This window comes from Trichoplusia ni, chromosome 2 (genome assembly GCF_003590095.1).
Source record: "Trichoplusia ni isolate ovarian cell line Hi5 chromosome 2, tn1, whole genome shotgun sequence".
Taxonomy (NCBI): Eukaryota; Metazoa; Arthropoda; class Insecta; order Lepidoptera; family Noctuidae; genus Trichoplusia; species Trichoplusia ni.
Genome location: NC_039479.1, coordinates 19704710 through 19731346, shown reverse-complemented (window position 1 = coordinate 19731346; position 26637 = coordinate 19704710). Strand labels below are relative to the sequence as shown.

Here is a 26637-nt window from a genome sequence, read left to right as displayed (position 1 = left end):
TATTTCAAAAAATCGGAGATGAGAAACTCTACATAAGATGAACTACGTAAGACTATGACTTGAATTAAACTGACTTGTTGATCTTGCTATAAAGGGAATGACAAAGTACTACTTAGATTTAAAAGAATTGGCGAACTTGGATGGAGATGTAGAGGGAGAGTGGTAGTGGAGGAAAAATAAAGAAGGGAGTAGGTAGAATGGAATAAAGAAATGACCAGGACAAAGACTTTTGACATGCTAGCACTTGTGTACTTCATTTTTCGCATATTCAAGTGAAAAATGAAGAGGAGATAGTCTTTCAAATATTTTACTTCTTTGATGAATATTTGATCACATGCTTGGAGATAGAAGGCTCCATGATTACATGTCGAGATTCCAAAATATGATTTACATGCGCGAAAATAAATGTATGCGTCATGCAATAAGGAAATTGTAATGGCCATCTATTTACAAATCATTGAGCAACTTCTGCAATCAAGCTGTCATCTAATGACGTCAGTTTCAATCACAAAAACCAAGTATTTACAATGCTGATCGATGTTTACCGTTTCAGGATGAGCGCAACCACACAACTTTGGACTTGCCCATACTGAGCATAATTGGACCGCTTGAGACTTTAGGAATTCTATTACAGCGTCTGCCGACTACCAGTTTTTCCAATAACAGCGTATTAGCTAATCACTCGCAACGGTCGGGAGTCCGATGGCGATTAAACGAGTGATAGTCAGATATTTATCTTAAGCTATCGTACCAAATCATCGGTTTGATAGATGGCATACCCGAGTTTGTAGAATGCGTTAATGATCGGATTTCAAATTGAAATACTTTCCTAAAAGCTAGCTTATGAATAGTTACACCTTAATGTATTTCAATCCTAAAGCTGTCTATTTATGGGGACTGGAAGGTGCTTGCTTTATTTGGAAAACCAATTTTCAGGTATTTACTGCACTTGTGATATTACTGTAAGTTTTTGTATAAATCAATTAAGGTTTATCTCAATGCTGTGGCATAATCAATGATATTGAATTTTAGATGATTTTGTAATATAGTCGTGTCATAAAATGGAACATAGGTTAAAACACATTAGCGGTACTTTTATGTTGAAACGTTAAACCTGAAATTATTTCGCAATTTATTGCAAATTTGCTGTTCAGTAATCGGTAAACCATAATAAATAATAGAATATGATATATTTGTTGAATTAATTATATAACAGGTATTAATATCATATGATTTATGACTAAAATTATATATGGATCATGTAATACTCTACTTAATTAGTTTGTCGGCCTTTTCCAAATCGGTTTAGGATTTATATTTTAAATTTTGTTTTTAGCCAAGAAGAAAGATGCAGCGCGGTAGGGATTTATATAGTGTTGAAAGTGTTAGCTGTGTTTTAGGTTTTAGATGATTCTTTATTTAAATTTAAAGCATTGAGTGAGTTTGATATCATTAATTACTGTTGCGACGAGCATTCTATTCTACCTGTATTAAAAGTAAGCTAAAATATTTCAGACAAATTTGGAATGCCTCAAAAATCTTTATTTCTTGAAATAAAAACGTGGTAATGTATTATTTAATGCCGCATTCAATTCATTATCACCAGCGTACACAAACGCAAGCGCCGAAGTTCGGAATCTGTTGATACATGTACATCTTCATAATCTAATCATAATAAAGCGTACGGCGCGGCGCGGCTACTGTTATCAGCGCGGTACAATCGTGCCCACTCTAAGTGGTTATCGAATAGCTGCCAGCGACCTTTCTGGATTAGGGGGCGGAATAGATTCCCCGGAACAGCTCGCCATTGTGTTTCGTTACCGATCTGTGTTATTCCGGGCCGTATACGGACGACCGAGACGGGAATTCGGCCGTAATGCGTAGTGGTTATAACGGTACGCCACGTCTACGGGCCTCCGTGTTTCAGTGGTTTTTCAATTTGTCCGCTTGGATTTGTGCTCTGCTGCCTCGGCTTAAGATTCCTTTATATGGGTCCGTGTAGTGTGGCCATCAGTCTGCCGGCCGGAATTGAGGGACGAGATTAAACTAGTGTCAAGAGATCGTAACAAAATTACATTATCTTCATCCTTTTTTCGGCGTCCATGTCAGCAGCTTAAATGCGAAAAGAACATTTAACAAGGACGAGTTCATTTTTAAGTTACAAAGTCAAATTACCAGATATTTGGTAACGAACAAAATTTACAATATTTAGCAGACAGTGAAGCATATATCCAAACCTTAGATCGTTGCATATCGTGCTGACCACAAACCCCACAAGCCCTGTAGGCCACAAATATTAGTTTTGTACGAGACTCCCCCGAGTATTGCAGCTCAGCTAAACCGATCTACGTCAGGATGTATTACATTCGAATTTACCCAAGTCACTTACTAAGTGTACTCATCTCTTCACGTTGCATTGTGAGACAGTTTTGAGGACCACAATTGTCCCAACAGCGGGCTCAGGCTAGAGGCACTATTCGAGGAGTTATTTTAGTAATGTTACATTGCAACGTCAGAGCTCGCGTGCTGTCCGTTCCAAATTCTATTTTAGATTAACTCTGAGCTTCAGATAGTAAATGCGATTTTACAACGGATTATGGAACTGACTGTACATAGCCTATTTTGGAACACATAAAATTTTACATTATAATATTTTTCTTTAGTTTTTTTACTTGCTTTAATTCACACACAAAAGTGGTATCAGTCACATGCCATAAGACACAGTTAAGTCAACAAAACTATATTTGTATCGGTAATTAAAAGTTGTACCTAACACATAATACGAATAATACAAAACTTTTAAGCGGTTTTTGCTATCTATATTTACTAACGAACACTGTTGTTATTATATTCTTCTGAAACAACTAACACAAAACATTAAACATGAACAGAAACAACAAACGCAAAAAAAACTTAGAATGCAAAAACACTTCAGCTGCCACAGTACCACGAGCTCCAACCGAGCGCAGAAAATAAAATCTAAGCTCCAGTAAATAAAGAGGAAGCGATGAAATAAGAAAATGATAATATATTATAATGCGGGGCCCGTCATAGCCACAGCCATAAAATAATCCGCGGCCGAAACGAAGGTGATTAATGCACCATTATGGACGAAGCGGCCATAAATATGGCCCCACTACCATCCTGCTAGAAGTTTTTGCTTTCACATATAAAACATGTTTTAAAACGCTCCACACATGAATTATGAGCTACAGATTAGCCAGCTTTTAAAATATTGCTTAATACCACACCCTTTTACTGGCTCGCCTTCCTTACCGTAAGGAAGTTAGGATTAATGGCCTTCTATAGTACTGTCTCTGTTAGAATTAAAGAAGTGATAAAAGAACTTGAGGTTTTACTCCAAACACTTACAGAACGACGATAACGATGAAAATCAGTTAAAGAGATGTAATAACCAAACATGTACTTCCGAAAAAACGTAACGTAAGCAGGAATTCTATTAACACTTAAATATTTATATCATGGACTAAATGTTTTTAAAATCAGTTCAATATTTATCGAAAAAAATTTGAAGGTTAAATCTTGTCATTCAGTTTTTCTTTTAAGTGAAAACTTGAATGATACTGTTGCAAAACAACGTAAAATCTATAGTCATACTCCGAAAATGAAATCAGAAAATTTACGTACAAATAAGGAACAATATAAATAAAGAGGTATCTACCGTCCCATTATACGTTCCATCCATCGCAAATCAAATAAACGTCAGTAAGAGATACATACAAAGTAAAGAGATCGAAATAGAGTCAATTTTGTTGATGGATATTGCTCTGGCTGGTCTATCGATCCAAATGGTTTCGGAAAGTCGCAGCAACCGGCGATACTATAGCCTTAGTCACCATTCCGACTGCAGTTCAGCCGTTACCGACGTACATAGCAGTAAATAGCCAACTGAAAATGTTAACTGGATCAACAAAAAGAAGGTTCTTATTTTCCAACCGTGTGTGTTCGTATTTCGGTGGGATTACATGAAGTTTTTAAACTAGGTAGCTTTAAAAGTGCTGGCAGTCGAAAGATTTCGAGTTTAGATCCAGGTCAATAGCCAAACGACCAAATTTATGGAATATGTGATGCTCTCTACAGGAGATAGACTTTAGACATCTGTTGTGGAGCATTTTTGTCACAATTCCATCCAATGGTTGATGCACTATCTGGCAGAGTTTTTAGAATCGTTTCGTAGGTTTCTGCTGTTGTTTTAAGCACGCCCTTGAAATATGGATTTAGCTCTGGATAATTACTTCGTAGTACGCATATGAATTCTTAAAAACGTTGATGCGAGCCATAATTTGAACTTGTTTTACCTTCGACTTGCCAGGCCAACATTTATAAATATTCCTTTATACATACCGTATCACGGAAATGATTGCAAAAAATAACAACAACAAGCAGAACGGTTTAAAAAATTAATAGATTTAGCGAGGCGACTATCCATTTTGTATTACAGCTAATTCTACATTCAGCCGCGATACACACATTATTAAACATCCGTTGTCCGACAAACGGACACAATTCGCCCCCGGGGATGAATAAAAATAATATACAGGGGGATAGGCTTAATCCAATGATAAATGGGGGTAAACAGAAGCATGGACATACACTATCGATGTTCCGTTAATTAAAATGTTCTAGTTTCCGTGTTAAGGTAATGTATTAATGTTGCTCGGTTATATGCTGTAACCGTTACATTGGTTTGCAAATAGGATTTTATCGTAGTGTTTAAATGTATACTTTAATGCAATCCTTTAATTTTCTAACAAAAGTTTGTTCTCATCATGTTTACTAATATCAAAAGGAAACATTTATCGTATTAACGTGGGTTTTTTTTACTGCAAAAGCTCTCCCATAACGACAACGGCTTCGCCTAACTTTGCTCTCTCCACATTTTTCATCTTTACTCATGCTCATAAAAAATAAGTGTCGCATCGTCGTAACACTAACCAAAACTGATGTGTTTAAACTTGACCCAATTCCCGGTATCTCTCGGAACAGCCAGTACAGCGCGCACATCCCCAGATTGTCATAAAACAAAATTTCCCCTTAATTACTGTAGCTCATGAAACTATTTGTGTACAGGACTTATCTAAAGTTATGTAACAACGCAGCTCCAAAACAATCCAGCTTGAACAATGACTTAGGACAACTATTCACCCTAAGTTGACATGCACGATGAGCCTTACCCGGACGTGTTAGCGTCTAATATCGTGTGTAATACGTGTCTGCTCATAATGTATCGGTAATAGTGCAGCAACGCGGTATTTGTTGGACCGGCAACAGTTGGAATGTTCCATACACCACCGGAGTCCAAAGGCAATAATAGGGAATGCGATTGTAACATTTGTACTTAACTGCGGGTACTCCAAACCGTATTTGCTATATGAACTTTAAATTTCGAGCGACCAACACATGTGCTGGTAACTTTCAATAATATTTAGGTCGTTCCGGATTGTGTACAAACGGGTCATCTCGAACAAATTGCTATCAGAACGAAATTTTGTCGTTTTAAAATAGTAAATTGAGCGGAGCGGTACGTTTTAAAGTAAATATTGGGTGAATTGGACGTTCTCTTTTTACGCGGCAACTCGTACCACTTGGACGGCCATGTTCCGCGCAGTTGATCGCTAATGGCGCACTAAATTTAAACGATTGTTAAATGAAGTCTCTAATTTTGGTTAGAATTGTTTAACTCCAATTGTTCGGTAATATATTGGGATTAGTTAGTATTATTATTTTAGTAGCTATTTAGCCGTGATTCAAACGCGATAATGTTCGCCCGTTACATTGTTCTAATGTATGGACTGCGGCAGTGTTATTAATGATATTATGCGGTTTTAAAGCACACATTGCGAAATATTAACTTCACATTAGGTCTGCGTTATCATTCGAAAGGAGGTCTTATGGTTTTATGGGGATCGGTTAACATCGTGTCGAGCGAATACGAGTAGCTTTCAGAAATGTATTTCTTGCTATCTCTAATAAACATAGAGACATGATGACCAGGACACACATATGCTGAGCACAATATCTCTAAAAACTCTCGCCATAGATGTACAGTTCCAAAAAATACCGCAGATTATACAAAGATATGTGAAATAGGTATAATGAAAACAACATGGTCTAGCTTTAAAAACAGCGAAAAATTCCGTCAGCATTATGCATTTATTTTCCACTAGCACAGAACATGGTGGCTCGTATCCTTTAGGACTTACGTCAATGCAGGTTTTCTCTTATAGAATAAGCCAGGCGGGACCGTTGTGGGATTTCCAATGGGGTTTCTCTATCCTTGAGTCCATGAACAGACACTAAAAATAAGCAAACACCCTTTATAGTCCTCCTTGAACGGGAATACTGAATCGATTATTGTGTTCTCTTCTATTCTATTCCAGTAACAGTTTCAATACTATCTGTGCAAACACCTTCTGATGCAGTTTAAGGTTTGACTAATATTATTTCATTTTGTATTGACGGAATCATTTTTCAATAAGGCACAGATTCTCAAGAATTCCACGTGCAGTCATCAACAGATTCCATGAACAAAACCAGATTAACAAATCTCCAAACAATCGAGTTCAATTGTTCACTGCTCGTACGAGACATAATTGCTTTGACATCAGAACCCTACTGAAAACAAAACACGAATATACTAATGTCACAAAGCATTTCTGGCAGTTCGTTTATCCGATTTTGTTCATCGATTTTTGTTGCTGACTGTTCGTATATAGATCACGTGGGTGTTTTCTAAATAAACTGTGTGTCATTCAATCCCTTAAAAGGTCGAGCACTTACCTACAGCGGGAACGCCGACAGGACTATTACCTAAGCAATAAGTGAAGCTATACTTGACGCAGAATAATCCAGCGCCTGCGAGTAAGCTGCAAACTGCAAGGCTCCTTGCACAAGCCAGTATTCCTTGCCGCGTTGAGCGTCCCATTGTGTTTGCTCAGCCACTGATGCGAGGGCCCTTGTCAAAGCGGGCTCCGGAACTCGTGTGATCCGGATTTAAGACAATATGGCACACCACTTGGCGCCGCCCGACAACGCTCGGAGGTCAGCATTTAAATAATAGAGGGTCCCGGCTGACACTCGCTCAAGTGCGCTTTGTGGGACTGGGTGACCGCTTAACACGATCTCCAACGTATATCACAACTTCTCATACGATTTTATTGCAAGAGACAAGCTCACGGAAATATGTATTAAATTCCTAATGAAAACTGGATTTCCAAAGCTTTAGTTGTCTCAAAAGTGCGAAGAATCACTATCCTCGAAATTTAAATACGTGTTATTTACTTGGAGATTCTATTCAAATAATTTTAGCACAACCCTCACTATTACCCATAATAGCCGTTACGACCGCAACTGTCAAGCGAATGACCATAGCTAATTATAAATTGTTCACAGGTGTACTCTTCCCATACTTTGGGCCAGGTTTGTAACCCTTACGATGCCCATGGGAGCCAATAGGGTGACCACAAACAATTAAAGCGCATTACGGCCACAATAATTCATATTCCAATATTCTCGGGGGGGGTGGTGAATGATGGTCCAGACGCGTCACCACGAGATTTATTACAATAATAGTGGTCCAGTAAACTTTTAAATCACTTGACACAGGCGGACATAAATACGGTTGGTAAATTGACAAGGGACCTGAGTTGTAGCCGCCATCTCTTCGAGAGTGAACCCCAATAATTCTCGGCACAGATTCACGGGTTTTCAAACAAGGCGTTTAGTTATTGTTACGATTTAACTACGTATAAAGTTTCTCAGCTTTTTGCTATTGATTTGTGGTTTGTTCGTTGTTAGTTTGTTTTTTAATTAGTTTCTCGTTAGTTGGATTGGCTTGTTGGGATGTAATGGTGATATTTATCTTTAGGAAAGCTGAAACTCGTTACCTTAACTATTAGGGTCTCTAGAGAATTATTGTTTAGCTCGTACAAGTATGTATTCAGAGAGGTTTCATTGTTTTGTTAGTCTTTGTCGTTCGTTTGTTTAGTTAAATATTTTTGTAGACTACCACCCACAAATAATGGACCCTTTTTGTGAAACTTTGAAATATTCGCATTTCAACAGTAATTTTTGATATCGCCATCTTTAAAAACAGAAGAAGTTTATTTTAAAAATGAGTCAGTATACAAAAGGCATTCACAAAATCCACTACACTTACCGAAAAAAAAATCGAAGTCTCTTCAAAATCCTTCTATATGGAAATGCAAAACCAATCTCACACCTCTTAGAAGTCGTAGCAGCAACCCTACAGTCGTGCAGCATTTCTATTACCGTTTAATGTAACACATTAATGATTCAGGCAGAGAACGTAATGTGACCGTTATCATAGTGTTTACGAGCCTCGGAATTTACTGTTACCGCCCAAGTTTTACAAGCCAATTTACACTTACCGCAAACCTAAGTCATTGTTCTGATGGCAACTGTTTGCAACCAATAATTTTGATGGGTTCTATTTCGAAGACAGCTGTGGAGAAGTCATTAAATTAGATTCTGTACACCTTTTTAGATGGTGTTGTATTACATTTACGTGTTTATCGTATTATCGTTTTCTAATTTCAGTAGCCGCAAATTAGACATTGGACATTTCAGGCTTTCGATAAATAGTTTAAAATTAAAATATAACACATCGCGTAAAACAAGTCCATCTATAAATGCAGTGATTGGCTAGTTTTTTCATTTACCCAATTACATATATTTCTATGAGTTTTGTTCATAGGTTTAATTATGCGTTGTTGCCGAAAGCAAAACTAGTAGACCTTTATTTATGACTATTAGAAAATTTTCTAGGTATAAATATATTTAGGTTCAAATAACAACCGAATATAACCGAAAATGGAACTTATATTCTAATAGCTTCTTTATGATAGCCACCAATATCAGGAACGAACACAACAATTCAATTATGATTAAGGGAACAACAACAAAGTAGGATCACACCATCGAGGTGAAGGATTATAGGAATAATTCAGAGATTTTGACTTGAACCACTTCACTACGTTATAGACATAACCTCTTTCTGTTTTCCGTAGATGCAAAAGGCCCCATCAGGGCCCTTCAAAACCTTCTGATTCTTAAATTACACCGTCTTTACATTTCTGAGTCATTGCGGTTATTGCAACAAACCCAACCCTCTACTGCACAACGTAGAAAACTTGATCGATGCTTGTAGTTCTTTTTCGCCGTCTTGTCTTAAGTGCTACAACATTTTGTATGCACTTTTGGGGAAAACTTATGATCGGTGTCCTAAACTACATCGTCATACCTCACTCAAACATTTGAGTTTGAGTAACAAACTCAAACACAACTCGCGGTGAGCATGTTTACGATCACCCCGCATACAGGCGACACGTACAAACATGCACGGGGACCGCATACAGGACTTCACTTAAAAAATAAAAGTAAAACTTGTTACATGAACAAGGGTAAACTTAACTAGTGTATGCGCTTCGGTTAGCGCTCCACGGATCCGATATTTGCATTGCTACAGGTGTCCCCGTGTCCCGAGTTTAAGTGTTTATCCTTAAGAGTTTTGAAAACATCGCTCGTGTGCTCACACCGGCTACACTCATCCCTGTAATGTTGTCCGCGTGAATACATTTTGCATGTTAAATTGATAATTTGAGAAAGTCTAATGTGGAATTTCATGTACCATACTTAACGATCTCGCGTTCTGGGTATATATTAATGTAATTAAATAACTCAGAGCAATACTTGTCGTTTCACGAAAACCAAGCTAAGTAGAACATAGTAACTGTCGGCTTCTAGCTTTCAGAAAGATACAAAGACCGGCGACCCGTAACTCATTTACTGGGTAACAGGGTTATTCTTGGTAAGACGATTATCAGCAAGACTATCTCTAGCAAAAATATGAAAAATAAATTACGAAGAACTGATGCCTGCTAATAAGAACTTTAAATGTGGAACCTGGCAAAAAATTCAGAGCATCAAATAAAAATCTGTACGTCTTTAGAGTCGCTTTTCGCCAAACCAGGATCAATTTCAGTAGTATGTTGTGTGATTACTTAATTCCACGGCTAGTGGGCAGGGACCCTCATAAAGATAAGACGGGAATGAGTGGGGCTCTTCTTAATTTATGAACAAGTGTCGCCCCGGGAGTCCCTTCATGTACCCACGCTCTAACACGGGTATCTTGACGTAATAAAGTCCTTCTGATGTTTATCTTAGTTTTTTATCGTAATGTCGCGTAGTGCGGAGAGCCACTTAAAATAGGTTTACTTTTAAATTATGAAGCTCATACCGGGATATGGTTCTGGAAGGTATATTAGCCCTTGTTTGGAAAATATGATGACAGTAAAACGGGTAGTGATTACAGAAACACAGGAAAGGCTTTTGGATTGAGTTTTTTTATCGTAACAAATGTTTTGGTAGTAAGTGATTAATTAATGTACTCTTAAATACACAGTTATGGTACACAGGAAATAAAGTCAGTGAGTACTTGACGACTAATATGATTTCTTTTGAGTCGGACATTATTCGAGTTGAAAAAAAAGGTAATTTCTCATTTCATTTTTCCATGGACTTTTCCTTTACATCCCTCTTATCCGTTTACGTCCTTGTATTATTCTATTTTTTTTTCGTTTTTCTATTTACATTTTCCTTATTCCTCTCATTACACAATAAAACGAAATCAATGTCAAAAACATTTTTTGTTGCAAAATATTTTTAACCAATCACCAATTGATGACCATATAATGAAAACATATACGCTTTCATATTATTACGGATCTCTCTCTAGAACGTAAGTAAATATAAAACAACCTAAATGAAGAGTTATAGTCATTAGACTGAAAAGTAACTCAACGATAACCTAACTCTTTTAAGACCCTTTTTAGGAACCTTATTACTGAATCTTCGTTGCCTGTGACCCGTGAGAGCGAGGCATTTCAAATTTTCACAGATAATATATTCTTTACTTTCCGAAGCCTATGTATGCTTGTTACGGTCTACAATTTGTTGGTGTTTCCAACTGATATTTGTCTACAGCCTGTATGTACGGAACCCAAAGTGTCGCGAATCCGACTTGCGCTTGACCGGTTTTCTGGCAAAGCAGTTGAATGCTCACGGAATCCACCCTCCTTGGCAGAGGAAGCGGTTAGTGACAGACTCTTACTGACTGAACCTAGACGTCTCCCGTGTCTTTAAATGCGTGGCAATGCATTGCAACTCATCACGTACGAACTCATTTAAACCTTGCAAATGCTTTTTATATCATGATCATAATCGTAAAAAAAAAGTATAATATACAGAAACATAAATAAACATACACAGGTTTTTGTTTCTCACGGGAGTCGCGTCCCAACAAGATATTTGTGACTAATGACTCGTGGAGAGTACGCGTATGACTGAAACTTCGGCAAAAGTACAAATTTGGGACCTTTATCGTACAGTTCAGTTTCCAAGTTAAATCGGCGGAAAGTTAAAACGTTACGATACAGGATACTGACAAAAGTTTAACTCGAATTAACTTTTCAAATCGATTTGAAGCAATTTGTTTATGTTTCGTTGATAATTATTTAAATAAAAAATAGGGTCATCAAACGTAATATATTTCCATTATCCCCACACAAAATTGATCGTATTAGGGAGCTTATGTATAAATATGTGGCGCCTTATGTATAAATACCTACAGAATGCCTATTCAATGCATTTGTATCTAAGATTGTGACGTCTAAGCCTCAGTACTGTAAGATTTTGTGGTTGGACAGTTACCGTAGCGGCTACGGTGCTGCATTAGGAGTTTACGGAACAAGGTGACTACCTGTATATAAATCAGGTGTCTTAAAAATATCAGCAAAGGTGTACCAGAAAGTATCTTCAGTTAATCATCATAGTTTATAATCACACATATATCGCATGCTAGAATAAGAGTACACATTTATTTCTTGACATAAAGCTGTATAGGCATGAAGTACACCGTTTAGACCAACCATATTTAATGAATTAAAAGCGGTTCCTTTTTTCAATTTCCATTTCCATCGCATACCATAACTCAAGCTCCGATATCCAAAGTATACGTATAGTATATGAACCACGTAAATCCCACCATTTTCCTTCAACATTTGGACCAAAAACTTGTGAACCAAACTCGAACTAAACTTCTACCCTTTATAAGATGGTTCGACTTCAATATATTATGTATTCAGACTCCCCGTCACGTATTTGCTCTTTACTTGCAAAAATCGTATATTTTAGCCTTCTCCGACTGGCAGAGCTACTAGTGATATGGCGTATAAAGCGTACAATGTATACACAGTTACTTTCTACCTTCGCCAGTGGTTGTCAACGTTTTGGCTGGATTAAACGCGTACAAGTTACTATCAATTTTGAGGTGAGTATATGTGACCACTTATAATGTGAATGTTAACGTAGTACTGTGTTACGCTGTTACGGCCACACTGATGCGGCTGTTGGAGTAAGGAGTAAAGTTAGCTCTTAACAAAAAGCAAACGTTCCGCGTTTTAATAATAGATGCGTGAGCCAACGGAGCCCAAAGCTACTTCGATTCTTAATTTCGCCTTGCTTTGAAAATATTAATTGAGTCACCACATTTTATTCTGCTCTTCTCAAATAAATATGAACAATTACACTAGAATCACTAATCAAATACTCTTGAAAAGGTGTTAAGTTACAAAATGTTGAGAGCCCCTGTCTATCAGGTACTAGTGCAGATCGCTCTACCAATAATTCTGTTGGCCTTTATCTAATACATGCTCTCAAGTAAGTCGCCTTGCTTCACTTCTGCAATATACGCAACTCAATATTGCTTTTATGATCTGTGGGAGGAATGACTTGCAGAAATTGACGTAGATGGATTTCCAATTTACAATAGGCATACAATCTTCGAGGAAAAGCACAAATAAGCTTTAAATTTCAAGTTATTAGATAGTGGTATTTAATAAATGACACATGCAATAGTGTGAGTTTACTCTTATGAAGAGTTTACTCGAACTGAACATAGAAATACATGTTCAGTTAATTTTTACCCTAAAACAACAAGAAGTGAAAGGGGAGGTTAAGTAACGGTTGGTACGGTCATATATTTGACGGATGACTAACATATTTTATTGCGGATTTGGTTTTCATTGTCCTATTTTATCAGTTAACCCTCAGAGCTCACTGTCGCCAGTTGGACTCGCATATAACCATTTTTTTTTAATTGTTTGTACTTTTCAATTGTGTAGGCCTTGTTAGCTACTTAAGTTTAATAATCTATTCTTACATAAATAAGTCAAATACAACACAAAGACTAACAACTCGTGAATTATTTATTAACGACTCTAGGTAATTACTTACTTTCATATTCAAATCTTTAATTATTCGTATTTTGTGAAGCTAACTTTGTTTAACCAGAGTTTAACAACGAACAGAGTCATAAACTAATAAAGATACTCCTTCATCTATATTTGATGTCTGAAACTCAGTCATTTTGTAATTTAGAAGATATTATACAGTGCGACCGATGTTACTTGGTACGTGTAGAAAGAGCTGCAAAATATCGTCCTCTCTGTCTCACACAGCGTGCTTGTATACTTCTATCTCGTTTCAACAATCGTTTATCTTTTTTCCGAAGCGCCAAGATACGTAAGCGATATCGTATTTCGTAGTACCCGCTCTGGGGAGGAATTTGTACTGCCTTGGTGAACACTTTCTTTATTGGCGTAATTAAGGAGAGGATTAAACATTAATTAGCGAGCCAATCGGAATATTGCCATATTTATATGGAAATAAATTATAAACATCTTTTCTGTTGCTTCACTGAAAAGCTTGACAAAAGTTGATTTATGGCCTAAGCAGATTTCAGTTAACGTGATTGAAAAGGATGTGACATAAATGATATACTTTACATATCCGCAGTCAATTTCTGCTAATATAATATGTACACGTTAAATTGTTATAAAATATCAGATTTAATTTCTGTATTACTTTAATTATAATATGAATCATTGAATAATAGGAGAATTTAACATTAATTTAGCTATAACATGTAACAAAACCTCTGCTACTTTTGAAATCTAGAGAATATAGAGAATCTATCATAGTTACCAAAAGCACAATTTGTTAACCATACGTATCTTACACAATTTAACTAAATATATGTAATTATTATTAGCATAATATATTCAAGAATTCATTTTAAAAGAACAATAGAAAGTCCTTGTAGATAAGAGACAAGGTTCCTTCATAACTTATAACTTAGCTCAGTTTATAAGGGTCTACCACTACAATTTTAAGCCTGACCATTGCCAGCGTGGAAACGAGATGGAGAGTCTCGCTGCGTAGAGCGCTGTCTCACTTCTACATGTGAAATGACTTGTTTTTAAAGGTGATGGTAGACCCCTGATGCACTTACGCGTAATAACTTGAATCCTTTCAGGGGTTCTAATCTAAGTAGTCTGGAGGTAAACTGGGATGAGTGGAGTAATGCTTTCATACTTATGTGTTTGCATTTGTAGTTTTCAAATGTAAGAGTTTTAATTAAATTTGTGTAGGAAGAGAATGGTGCAGCAGAAGATTTTGGCCTTTGCAGTGACTCATAAAAGTTAACATGTGATAAAGAAGTGAAGAGTTGGGCTTTTTTAGTTTAGCACTTGTCTGTAAGGAAATAATGATTACTTCGCGATTCAAAACGATAAAGAGGGAAGGGAGGGAAGCTTTTTAAAAGTACATGACGTCAAGTTCTATGATAATCGGTTGAACGGTTTAGACGTGAAGACGTAACTAATAGACAGTTATTTTCGCATCAAGCTTTGTCACATACACAGTTAAATATACACCGTGATTTTTTAGTCGTCTTACAAAAGCAGCCCAGTTCATGTATCCAATGACTAGAACACGTTCATGATAAAAACTTATCATCTTAATTTATGATAAAAAAATAATAATCGCGTCTAGGGGTATTTTACGTCGGATACATGAACTGGGCTGCTTTTGTAAGACGACTAAAAAATACCGTGTATATAAACAGTCTTACACATGTTCAACAATCCCAATGTGCAAAGCCGATAACCGCGTGGTAGAGTTTCCCACATTATACCCACTGCTTGCGATGTATCGCGGATTCGATTCCCGCATGAGAAAAGCATTTGTGTGATACACGAAAGCTATCTTTAAGTCTGAGTGTCTTTGTGTGTCTTAGATTTTTGAGAAACTCTCGAGACCCGATGTTTTGAAGAAAAATATAAGAAAACTTCGTTAGTTAATTTAGCAAATGAGTTTCAATAACAATTTAACAATATTCTTCCCTGTTGCTGAGTGTATACTATTGTTTACATTTATAACATTTTGTTTTTTCAGGTAAACGGAAAAAGATTTCTTAAAGAAACAAGCACACCTTACTATACGACGATTGACGGGCCTGTTGGTCTAGTGGTTAGTGACCCTGACTGCTATACCGCAGGTCGTGGGTTCGATTCCCGCCCAGGACAAATGTTGTGTGATGAGCATGATCATTTGTTCTGGTGTCTGGGTGTAATTTATCTATAATATGTATGTATTTAGAAATATATAAGTAAGTTTATCAGTTGTCTGGTTACCATAACACAAGCTCTGCTTAGCTTGGGATCAGATAACCGTGTGTGAGTTGTCCCAGGATATTATTATATATTATTATATTATAACCTTGTACACCGCCGAATGTAATGTTTCGTTTATTTTTGTGTACACAACTTGTTAAATAAATAATTTTATTTAGTTAAATGAATCTATCGAGAATTTCCCTCTCACAACATTGCCTTGTGAAATGGCTGAGATTTTTCTTTAACAGAATATAAATTGTATTTTTTTGTATGTTACGTATTGCGTGTTTGTTCCTAAAGTATATTTACATTTTCTTGAAGTGTAAGAAGACAGTATCATATGTTTGTACATGTCTAAATTAGGTGGCTTTTTTATGTCCGGATATTTCAGTTCTTTTGGTTTTCAATGTGAATATAGGGACAGTGAGTCCATGTTAGCCCATGAAGATGTTCATGGTATAGACGCGTAGTAAGATTAAGACTGTTAATGCTATATAAAAAGTAAGTACAATTTGTTTATTTTTTATTTATCGCAAAAAAACTTTTTTTCTGTTATCCATACACCGAGATTAATGGAAGGAAAGAGATGAGGCCTTTTGCCCTGTAGCGGAAAAATAATGGCTGATATTAATAACGATTTAATCTATGTTAGAGCATGAATGAATGACATAATTATAGTATAAATACAATTTGATAACTTTGTCTCAAGTACATAAATAACAAACTCTTCCCCGCAAACGTCAAAAAATAAATTAATAACAATATCTCAAGGTGCGCACTTAATTCCGTTCCCCAATTAGCGAGTGGATGTCATCTTTCGCGTCTCATTTATCCGGATTAGGCGTGTCGCAACGGCCGGGCCGGTTGTAGCCGGCTATGGCCGGTTATAGCCGGTTATAGCCGGTAAAGCGCGTCTTGCCGGCTAATAGAGGTAGTGCTCTTAATTGAAGCCCTCCCATGTTATCATTTCCCCAATATTCTCTAAGCCTTGTTGTCATCTCGCCAAATATTGTACATATGTTTAAGTGTTCCCTTTATTATTTTAAATTGTATTCTGTAATAATATTGTAAACGATACAGAGTACTGCTGGGGAGTTTGTTGCGCCGTCTCTTCTCACACAGCAAAAGCACTTAGGAAGCGGTAAAGGGTGGGCGAAACTGGGTGCTGTCCAATGTAATCTGACCATCAAAAATTGCTAATTGGAAGCCTGATGTGAATAAATTGATTTTGATTATATCTTTACGCATCCACCAGATGCGTAAAGATATAATATAAAGACCTACTGAAAGTTAATATTTTGGTATAAAAAAATTACATCAAAGACCTTTTCAACTTAATAAATGACAATAGTGAGTAGGTAAAAGATTGAGTACGCTGCACGACGGACAGGGGTGTGAAAAGTCCGAGCCGTTTATACTTAATTGATATTGGCCACGATTGGAAAGCGATCACCTGTTACAAATTACAGCAAACATTGTATTAAAACAATTTTGAAATTGGAAATAATTATGAACAATACAATAAAACCGCTGCAGCCGCCGGTTGAAAGACTAGTAATTAAATAATGAGTCCCATTCACTGGGAACTGTAAAGCTTTAACGTGATCAAATTAATCCACCTATCGGTTAACAAAGTCCCGCTAAAGCAATTTTTACAGCGATGCGGGACTCACGCTTTAAAATAAATTAACTGCTATACGTTTAATATTAAATTAAAATGACAGCAAGTTCGGATACAAAGCGTCGTTTTATGCAAATGCTGCAACTATTGTGCCTGTGATTTATACCTGCAGCCACCACATTACTTAAAATGCTCGTAAAAAGTGTCCCAGATTACACCGACTAGCATTTGTGTCACATAAAAGGCCAGTAATAGCCGCTGTAAATATTGTTACTATTCGTACGCGATGTCTGGGTCATTTCTGCTAAATTGTGGCCGCACATATGCCACGTATCTCGCGAACTATCATTTTTTCGGGCATTACTGGCTTTTTTGTTGTAATAAAAGGCAGCTTATATTATTTTGATGGAAGACTCCGAGGACGAGATTGAACTTTTGGTCAGCTTCATTTTTTACGGACGTGGACACGTATATGATATGACAAGATAACATATCGCACAAACATTGTACAAGTACGCAGTGAGTGAGTTATTACAGGATCAATCCTTGAGGACAGTGACAAATAATTGTTGTGCTGAGCATTCATTGCGGAGACTTCTGACTGACACACGTACAATTGTGGTCCATTAGAGGAGATACACGCAGGAAGCCTCGAGTAAGCGCACTTTTTATTTACGTCACTGTGGGTTTGCTTGGAAGTTGAGCCGCATTCACTGATACTTGGAATATGAAAGCTTCTTCACTTTTAATAGCATTTGTGACGTTCCCCGACTTTACCTAAGGTTAAAAAAAAAGGTTAAGAATTCTTTTACTTTTTTTATCTTAATTTCTAGTGCAACTTCTTAAAGAGCACTCACTACCTCAGACCCTACGACGTACAACAACAAGTACCATATTGTGGTAACTAAGACCGTAATCAAGCCACCACTGCGATTGATACTAAAACTTACGATAATGTCTTCTATGACAGTTTGCGTGGACGTAAGTGCCCGATAACCACTCCACAAATACGATTCGGAACGGGATGATCGTCAAAATGAAAATTACCAGCTGGACGACCGATAGCGGGGGAGTTCCCCTCGGATCCTGGCGTAGTGTTGTCTGCTGGACTAATTGGCCGTTTCAATTAATAGGGAAGTGCTGTGATTTTTATTCCATATTGATGTATCTGGTTTATTTTTCTTCTTTTCTTATGAACAGCTGAAGATCATGAATTTATTGGAAAACAATTAATTTTCGATACCTTTAATTAATTTTGACTTATTCTCTATACTTCGAAGGTGATGTCTACTATGACCTAAGTAAGTATGTACCTAATTTGGAGATTCACTCACTCGAAGAACATATTTTTTTGTAAACTCATAATAAACGAAATACTAAGAGATATGATTTTTATTCGGCTGCCCGTGAACAATGTCTTATTACCTAAATTTGTCAGTTCGTTGGGCTGCAACATGTTTGTGGGTAGTCCAGGTATGATTGTAAAGAAACAAGATAATTACAATGTTTTCTTTTATTTTAGCTTTATGTTTTGTCAAGCTTTGTGGTTTGGGAGCTATTTGTTTTTTGGACCACTTTCGCAAGGTCGAGTGCTAATTAGCTGAGCTTCATTTTATCTTAGTCTTAAATAATAGCGACTATATAATGTATAATAAAACAAAAAGTATGCATGGCTAATTGTTGGTCCTTAAATTATGGATCACTCTTGCAAATATGTGCTTCTCTACTTTCTGGAGTTTCTTCTACCACGAGGCAGTTCTAATCGCATTACAAATATTAAGAATTCAGTCATTTCAGTCAGAAATGGGCAGTATTTTAAATTTATTTTATTTTAAACGTTATATTCTTAAATTTTAATCGTACCTATTGCCAAACAATGAGTACTGTCGGCACATTTAATTCATTACGCTCCGTCACATTGCGGAGTCGATTACAAGCCCCCGGCGTCACTGATGTACAACAGAATTTAATATCCGAGATCACCTTTTGTTTCCAACTATGATTTAGTTGTAGCTGGAGATTTTCGCCTTCCATTGTGACTCGTTTAATAAACACGAGTTGAGGCCGCGACAATGCTAACGAGATCAAAGTATTTATACAGGACGCTTAAATTGGAGTTAATCTCATTACTACGTTAATATAAATTAAATTTCACGATGTTTGAATGCGAAACAATGTTGCTGCAGCTGGATAAATAGGAAGTAGCGGACTCCGGGTTAAACCTCTTTAGTTTGCGAGGGTTAAGATTTTAAAATGGGCTCCGGCCAAACTGCTTGGGAAAGCGTAAAAATAATGCGGATAATTGGGAAAAGATTTTTGTGAGGCGGAGCTTTTTCTATAAAATAATACAGTTTCTTAAATTGCACTTCTTTTCAATTTAGTGTAATGGTGGTTTTTGCAGAGTGGGATTTCTTTCGTTATGCGTACTTCTTTAAAACGTGAAAATTTTATTTGCATAGGAATTATTTGGGATAAATTATGATTACAAAAAGCTGAACAGTTGATTTTGAAACAGTAACTGTAGATAGATGTCTAGACAGCAAAGCAAACTAATCCCCCAAAAAACTTTCATTGCAACTTCTCTCTTATTACTAACATAAAGCAGCTTCATATATTAAACGTTTAATAGTATAGACAATTAATGAGCGCTTTATAGCTGACAGTGCTTCACGGTTGATGTGCTCAAGTTGACCAGACAGGTAGCTCTGCTACACTGGCTACAATTTTCCGCACAGTTGCCGCCAACATACGGCCCTACTGAGAATTTACAATGAGCCCTGGCTCTAGAATACTGAAATAGTGTGCTCTATTTGAAGTACTTTTTGTTTTTTATGAACAACGAGATTTTGTGTTTGTGTTTTTGCTACAGGTTTTGTTCTTTTTTCATTGTTTTATTGTGAAATTGAATTATAACTGCGAATTTGTTTAAAACGATTTATTACAAACTTTTGAATCTTTTTAAACTAATCTTTATTATGTAATATATTTTTGCCATTCTAACGGTTTTATATAACACTAGCTGTTGCCCACGACTTCGTCCCCGTGGGTAGAAGATATAACTTATGATTTATACCTGCCCTGTTTTTTTCACATCTTCGCTCCTATTAGTCACAACATGATGGTTTATAGCCTAAAGCCTTCCTCGATGAATGGTCTATTAAACACAAAAATAATTTTTCAATTTGGACCAGTGGTTCCTGAGATTAGCGCGATCAAACAAACAAGCTCTTCAGCTTTATATATTAGTATAGAGTATAGATAATGTGATTTAACTAAGCATTAATAATTCTGGAGCCCAGAATCGAAGTTAGATTTTGAGTTTCCCAATGTAAACTTTAAATACTGTCAATGAGTTTTAGAAGCTTTTAATTTATATTTCTATAAACACCGTGTATTCAATTGATCCTCAACACCTTAACATTGTCAGTCTACACCAATTACCTCAACAGACACGCATATTACATATTAAGATTGTATTAACCGCTTGACAGCGTACCTAGATTCGATTACCACTCTGTAAATTCGAATTTCATGTCGAATATCACAGAAGGGTTACCTAATCCCAACAGAGTTTCTATTCCCTTATGTAAATACATTGAGAGCAGATCACAGTATTATAATTAACGCTTTAAGTGTTTTAATATGTCTTCAGAGACTATTAGTCTTATGTTTATTCGATTATAGTCTTCTCTAATTGTTACCGAACCTTGGAACCACTGGGGGCCTATGATCACGTTTCGAAGTGGTACTTACAAATCAGAGGGTTACTGAAGGTAGAAAGAAAGTGGACGCCAGCTAAACTATTTTGACAGAAAAAGGAACCGTTTTCGTCCTCCAAATTGACAAGCCTAATATTTTTTTTAATAACAAAAGCCTTTAATATTACATTTCTGGAATACACAAAGTTATTGCTCATCAATTGACCACTAGAAATGAAATGAAAAACATTTTTCTCTCAATATATCAGACGACAAATCTTTATCAGATTGTGGAAAGTTGCCACGTCTGACTTACGTTACAAAGTTTCATACTTTAAGTTGGCGGGAACAAGGTGCTTGCAGTGCTGGAGACTCCTATGGGGAATACTAGGATACGGCAAGAATAATACTACCTTCATTTTCATGTAGTCGGGTATAATTTGTGTTTTCTATTCTATTTATATTTTTAAAAATGACTCACGTAGTAAGGAATTTAATCCTTGTGTCAAGAGAGGTTTCACGAACATACAAATCACACCCAGACTCAGAACAAGCAGTCGTGGATCACACAAATTCTTGACCTACGTGGGGATCGAACCCGCGGCACGTCGCACGCAGTGGAATTGGCGTGGTTACCTCAACCACTCGGCTATTCGTGCAGTCTAGTTTTCTGTGTAATATGACCTTTTTGGTTCATTTTGCTCATTGTTGCTTAGATTTCAACACACTACTTTCTCTTTCAACTTGTTTCATCACGTTTATGGATGCTATTCGAAATTAAGTGAATAATAAAAATTACGCGAGGCAAGCGTGAGTTTTAAGTGCTCTACCGTACTAGACATACCTAAATCTGATTTAATATAAATTTTATGTAAGTAATATATAATCAGATTCACTTACCTCTTTAACTTCGAATTATTAATCCTTTCCATTTCATTTTCTGAGAACAAAAAATAAAAATGGTATTATAAATACATTGGGTTTTTAGAGACATGATTTTTCGGCTAGTCTAGAGAGATCACCTAGAACGGAGATAACGTTTTAGATGTTTTCCAAACTTAGTTATTTTATTATTATAAATTGATGCATTGATTGACAACTTAAACTATATTGTGCAAGTGCCGATTATGTACTTCATTTTCACAAATACATATTTATTCACATAAATACATATTTGAATTACCATTCAAACTTTTCCAATTATTTCGTAAAGAAATACACCGGTCAGGATGTAAGCCTGTCCATACTGTTAGAATTAATAACTCCATACAACTGTAAAATGCATTTTAACGTACATTACGTATAATAAGTGGTAGTTTCATTCAATGCCCAAACCGTTTACGCTCTTTCATTGCTCCATTCCACTGAAATGATTTCACAGTTCGGATACACGCACTATAACCGTAGATATTTTAATTAACCATTTGGTGTAATGTGACCCGTATCCAGTCGCCAAATGGCGGTGCTGCCCATTATTTTGACAATGGTCGTGTGAATGAGCGCCAACTATTGCCTACTTAGCTGGTACACATTAGCGCGTATCTACGATATACGAGACATGTTTATGGCTTTGTACATATTTTATAAATACGTACAGAAGTTAAACTGAGTTAGATCGAATCCAACAATGTAGGAAAATCTTGTAAACTAATTAAAAGCAAAAGATTTCAGTAGTGACGTGTTCACTATAGACAAATTAAAAACCTGCATTCGTATTTTAAATCAATGATTGATCGCTTTTTTTTTCTAGAGTTGAACGCCAAATACCTAGCCTGCTTTTTATTAGCAAACTTTTTGCTTCTAAAACATCTAAAACTTTTAATGATGCCAGCTTCAAATAGGTAGGTACCTATATTTAGATCAAAGCGATGTTTTACTATTATGAAACGGGTGATTTGTGTATAGTCTTATTTTATTGCTTCATACTAGATTTCAAGAATCATAGACCAGAGTAGAGTACACTTAGTGGGAATAGGTGGTAAAATCTAATTTAGAAATTTGTCAAAATGTCTGCCGGTCCCGCCTGTGTTAGAATCTAGCTGTGCTCTAATTACGTTAACATTTTTACATCTTCACTGCCTAGTTATCAAATTTACTCAGAAGCGCCTCTAAACAGATTAACAACACCTCCCTCCGTACTATAGAACAGCTTAGTACCAACTCAGCAGAAAATATGTAAATTTTATGTTCGTAATTAATTTCATCATCCGAATAATAGCGTTTAATGATACCATTTGAAACGCTCACACCCTCTTCGAGATTATTAATTTTGTCAACGACCGTTATACACTTTATGAACCTTTCAATATATTATATAGCTTAATTAATTAATTCGGTGAGCTACTCGAGTATAAGTTTAATGACTTCGCCCCGGGGCTCCGCTGCCTGAGGGTTTTCTTTGTTAAGAGCACAAAAATATTACAATCTTTCATCCTCGAAGTATGTTCGGCATGTTTTGGCTGAAAAAGTTTTAGGCAAAGATATTGTCATTCTGTCGTTAGGCAGTCGTCTTTAGGTGAGGAAGAAATGTTAGAAGTTGCATAGTTGTGTCATCTATAGATTTTAGGTTTTTTAAACATACACAAAAAAATCCTAGATACTTCAATGATTTTCAGTTATCTTATCATCAAATTAGCTACTTCTTCCCAATCAGGAGCCACAAAATACGGTAGTACGTTTACGTCACTTTTTACATAAATCATAAACATAGGTAAAACAAAAGCTTTTCCGCTAGTTAAACTCGCAACTAATTCTATTTTCGTACAGCAAGAAAAAATCCTGAAAAACCGAGGGCCACCGCAACAATAAAATCTGCGAACAACAAACGAAGTCGACTACGCACAATTAGATTTACCTTCTAACTTAATAACTGGAAAAACTGAAAATTGTTTACGTTTTCTCGAAATGAAGTGAACTCACTTTTTAAATTCTCGTAACCATGGAGATGTGTAACTAAAATATAAACTAATCAAGACCCTATATATTAAAGCCTTTCATGCAATTGCTGTCACATATATATAAAACACTTTTCTTTTAGATGGACTATCAAAGTAAAGAAAATTATTTTCCATAATGAATTACGTTCAAAACTAATGCGTAATGTAATAAAACCTCTAATTAATTTGCGCTAAAGAACGTAATGCTGACAACATTTTAAATTAGATTAAAAGAGACGTTCTAAGAAAAAACTAAATACTAAGGACCTTAAAACGCAAAGGTACGTTAAATAAAATGGGCCAAACCTCCGTGCTCCATGATTTCGCCTTATTAACACGGGCGAAGATCATTATTCGGGAGGCAATTTAATTCAGCTCCTTACAAATTAGGCGAGCTCGACACTCTATTACCTCCTGCCTATCTAGAATCATCCGACGAGCTGAATCACTCCGTGAATGAGTTCCCGAATTATTCATCAAGCTCAATATTATTATGTAGCGTGTTTCTGCGACAACCAGTCGTGTTTCAAATTCTGATTTTTGTGCATAAAAATACTAATAAAATAGTAAGTCTGTTTGAGAAAAATAAGGTAATAACTATGATATTTCAATCAGCTGATGACAATTTCGACGCCATTTTTTTGTCGACTTGCTATCGAAATGAAACTATTCAACTGTGGTATTAAAATGGCATATTTTAATAAAACGCTTAAATTGTTTCATTTGACATATTTAAGCATGTTACATCTGACAAATTTTTTTACATAACCTTAGCACCAAAATGGCGGAACCTTATTTCATAATTAGTGCATGACAATAATTACCTACACGTGCCGTTTTCATAGCCACTGCTACACTGTCATTTCGACGCGGCTTTACTTACTTGTTTTCCCTATATTAGTCAAAGGTACATGTAAGATTTAATATAGATAAATTCCGCGCAGACGAATGAGCGTGCTCTTCAGACAAACATTTGTCCAGTTTGGGAACCGAACTCACAACCTCCGGTATAGCAGTCCAGGTCACTAACCACTAGACCAACAGGGCAGTCAATATTGTAAAGTCGCTTTTGCTCTCCATCTCAGTCATATTGCATTTGTAGCTACTTACAACATTAATAAAACAATTTCGGTTTAAAGAAAGTTCTAATTATAGACATTTATTTAAAGTAACTTCTAATGGGCCTTTTACTAAAATACAGAGATAAACTCCGACCACGCGGAATTTCCTAATTTAGATTATTATTCATACCATTTTGTTGGTGAGAGATAGACAGGATCCGTCCAATATTAAACGTCCAGAACGTTTAATACGGATCAAGTCTGTTATGAAACAAAATTTAATATTACTAAAGACTGCCTCACAGTGAATTATTATAATTTATCTTTGTTTCGTATAAATATAAGAACACCAAGCTATGATTGACTTTATTACATTTCAAAACGTAACGACGGAAACAAATATTAAAATTGTTTAGGAAAATACGAGTTCTATTTTGAAAATACAGATTCTGTTTCTTGAGTTTATTTATATCAAAACTCAGTTTAAATACAAATAACTAGTTGCTAAATAAATTTGAGAATAATTATTAAGAAAAAGTAAATAAAAGAGTGTGATAGATACATCCCATCTTCCAAATTAACCGAATGGAGACGTAGTGACATTTGAAATGGCAGAAATCGAGTCACCTTGCCGCATATAAGCTCGGGCCTTAAGTGGCCATCCCATTTGCCGAGACGCGTAACATGACGTGCAAGTCTTGACCACAGACGGCCAAGCTTAAGTGCATCTTTGCAGGTATTTCGGGCTTTTAAGGGTAGTCAATTTTGGTACGACTAAATTGAAGATTGGATATTTGAAGAACCAGGACCGATTTGATCACACTCGTTTCGAGGGGCATTTTGAATTATGAATCGGGCTGTAATTTGTACATTTTTGACAGTTATTACGGACAGTAAAAAAACGCAATATGAAAAAAAATTATAGATACCGTGTTGGCCGGGTAATTGCTATGAGGAGGTCCAATAATATTAGCAATGTTTTATTGACTTCGCTAGTTTATATTTAATTTCGTATAGTAAATGTGGAGAGTTGGTAACTGTACCATTCTGAATTCTGATCTTTCCACACTAAAGTACTCCACGGAACCTATACTGGATCGTTTGAAGCCTTTGACATTGAAATCACATCCAGTTTCACACAGTAATGCAGTTGAGTTTGCTTGTGGCGGGACCACGTTGGCGCTAATTAGCACGAAGTGGGGCAGCCCTGTCGAACCAAAGTTTACAATTCACGCATGTTTGACAGCCAACCACTATTTTACGCCTTTGCATTCACTACGGTCCTAATTTAAAATTAAATTGGTGTGCTACGTTTTAGAAATTATTCATCTAGTTGTGATTGAGGAATGTTTAAATTGTTTGAAGAGTTTTCAAATAAATCTATTACAATTTTTTTATTTATATTTATTGTAGTTTTTTTTTATACAGTTATAGGTCATACAGTTATAGGCGATCCCCCGCCGCGTCAGTACATGATGTAAGACTCCGGTTAGATCCGAAACTAGTCGGGCCACCCCGGAAAAATACGCGTGAATAAATCAGAGCATTATCAGACATCTGACAATCGACAGGGTTTTCCAGAAATCATCAAGAAAAATTATCTGGTGTTAAAATATAGGAATCCAACGACTCCACATCTTGGGGTATCTTATGGCAGTTGTAAAGGTAAGTACCGCTCTGGGTGACGCTTCCATAACTGCGAGTTTCAAGACGAAACTTAGGCTCAAGAATATTGTTTTGGAGAAGCTTAACAACAGTTAAATG

The 26637-nt window shown here is 36.2% G+C and overlaps 1 long non-coding RNA gene across 1 annotated transcript in view; it reads right to left on the bottom strand.

Annotated features, from left to right (window-relative positions):
• The window catches only part of LOC113508588, an 84901-nt gene extending 60428 nt beyond the window's left edge, over nt 1–24473 (bottom strand). The window contains exons 1-2 of the long non-coding RNA XR_003402033.1: nt 22172–24473; nt 21777–21816 (exon numbers count right to left, since the gene is read on the bottom strand). This is a non-coding gene — a long non-coding RNA (uncharacterized LOC113508588). The remainder of the gene's footprint in view (nt 1–21776; nt 21817–22171) is intronic.
• Nucleotides 24474–26637: the final 2164 nt, after the last annotated feature.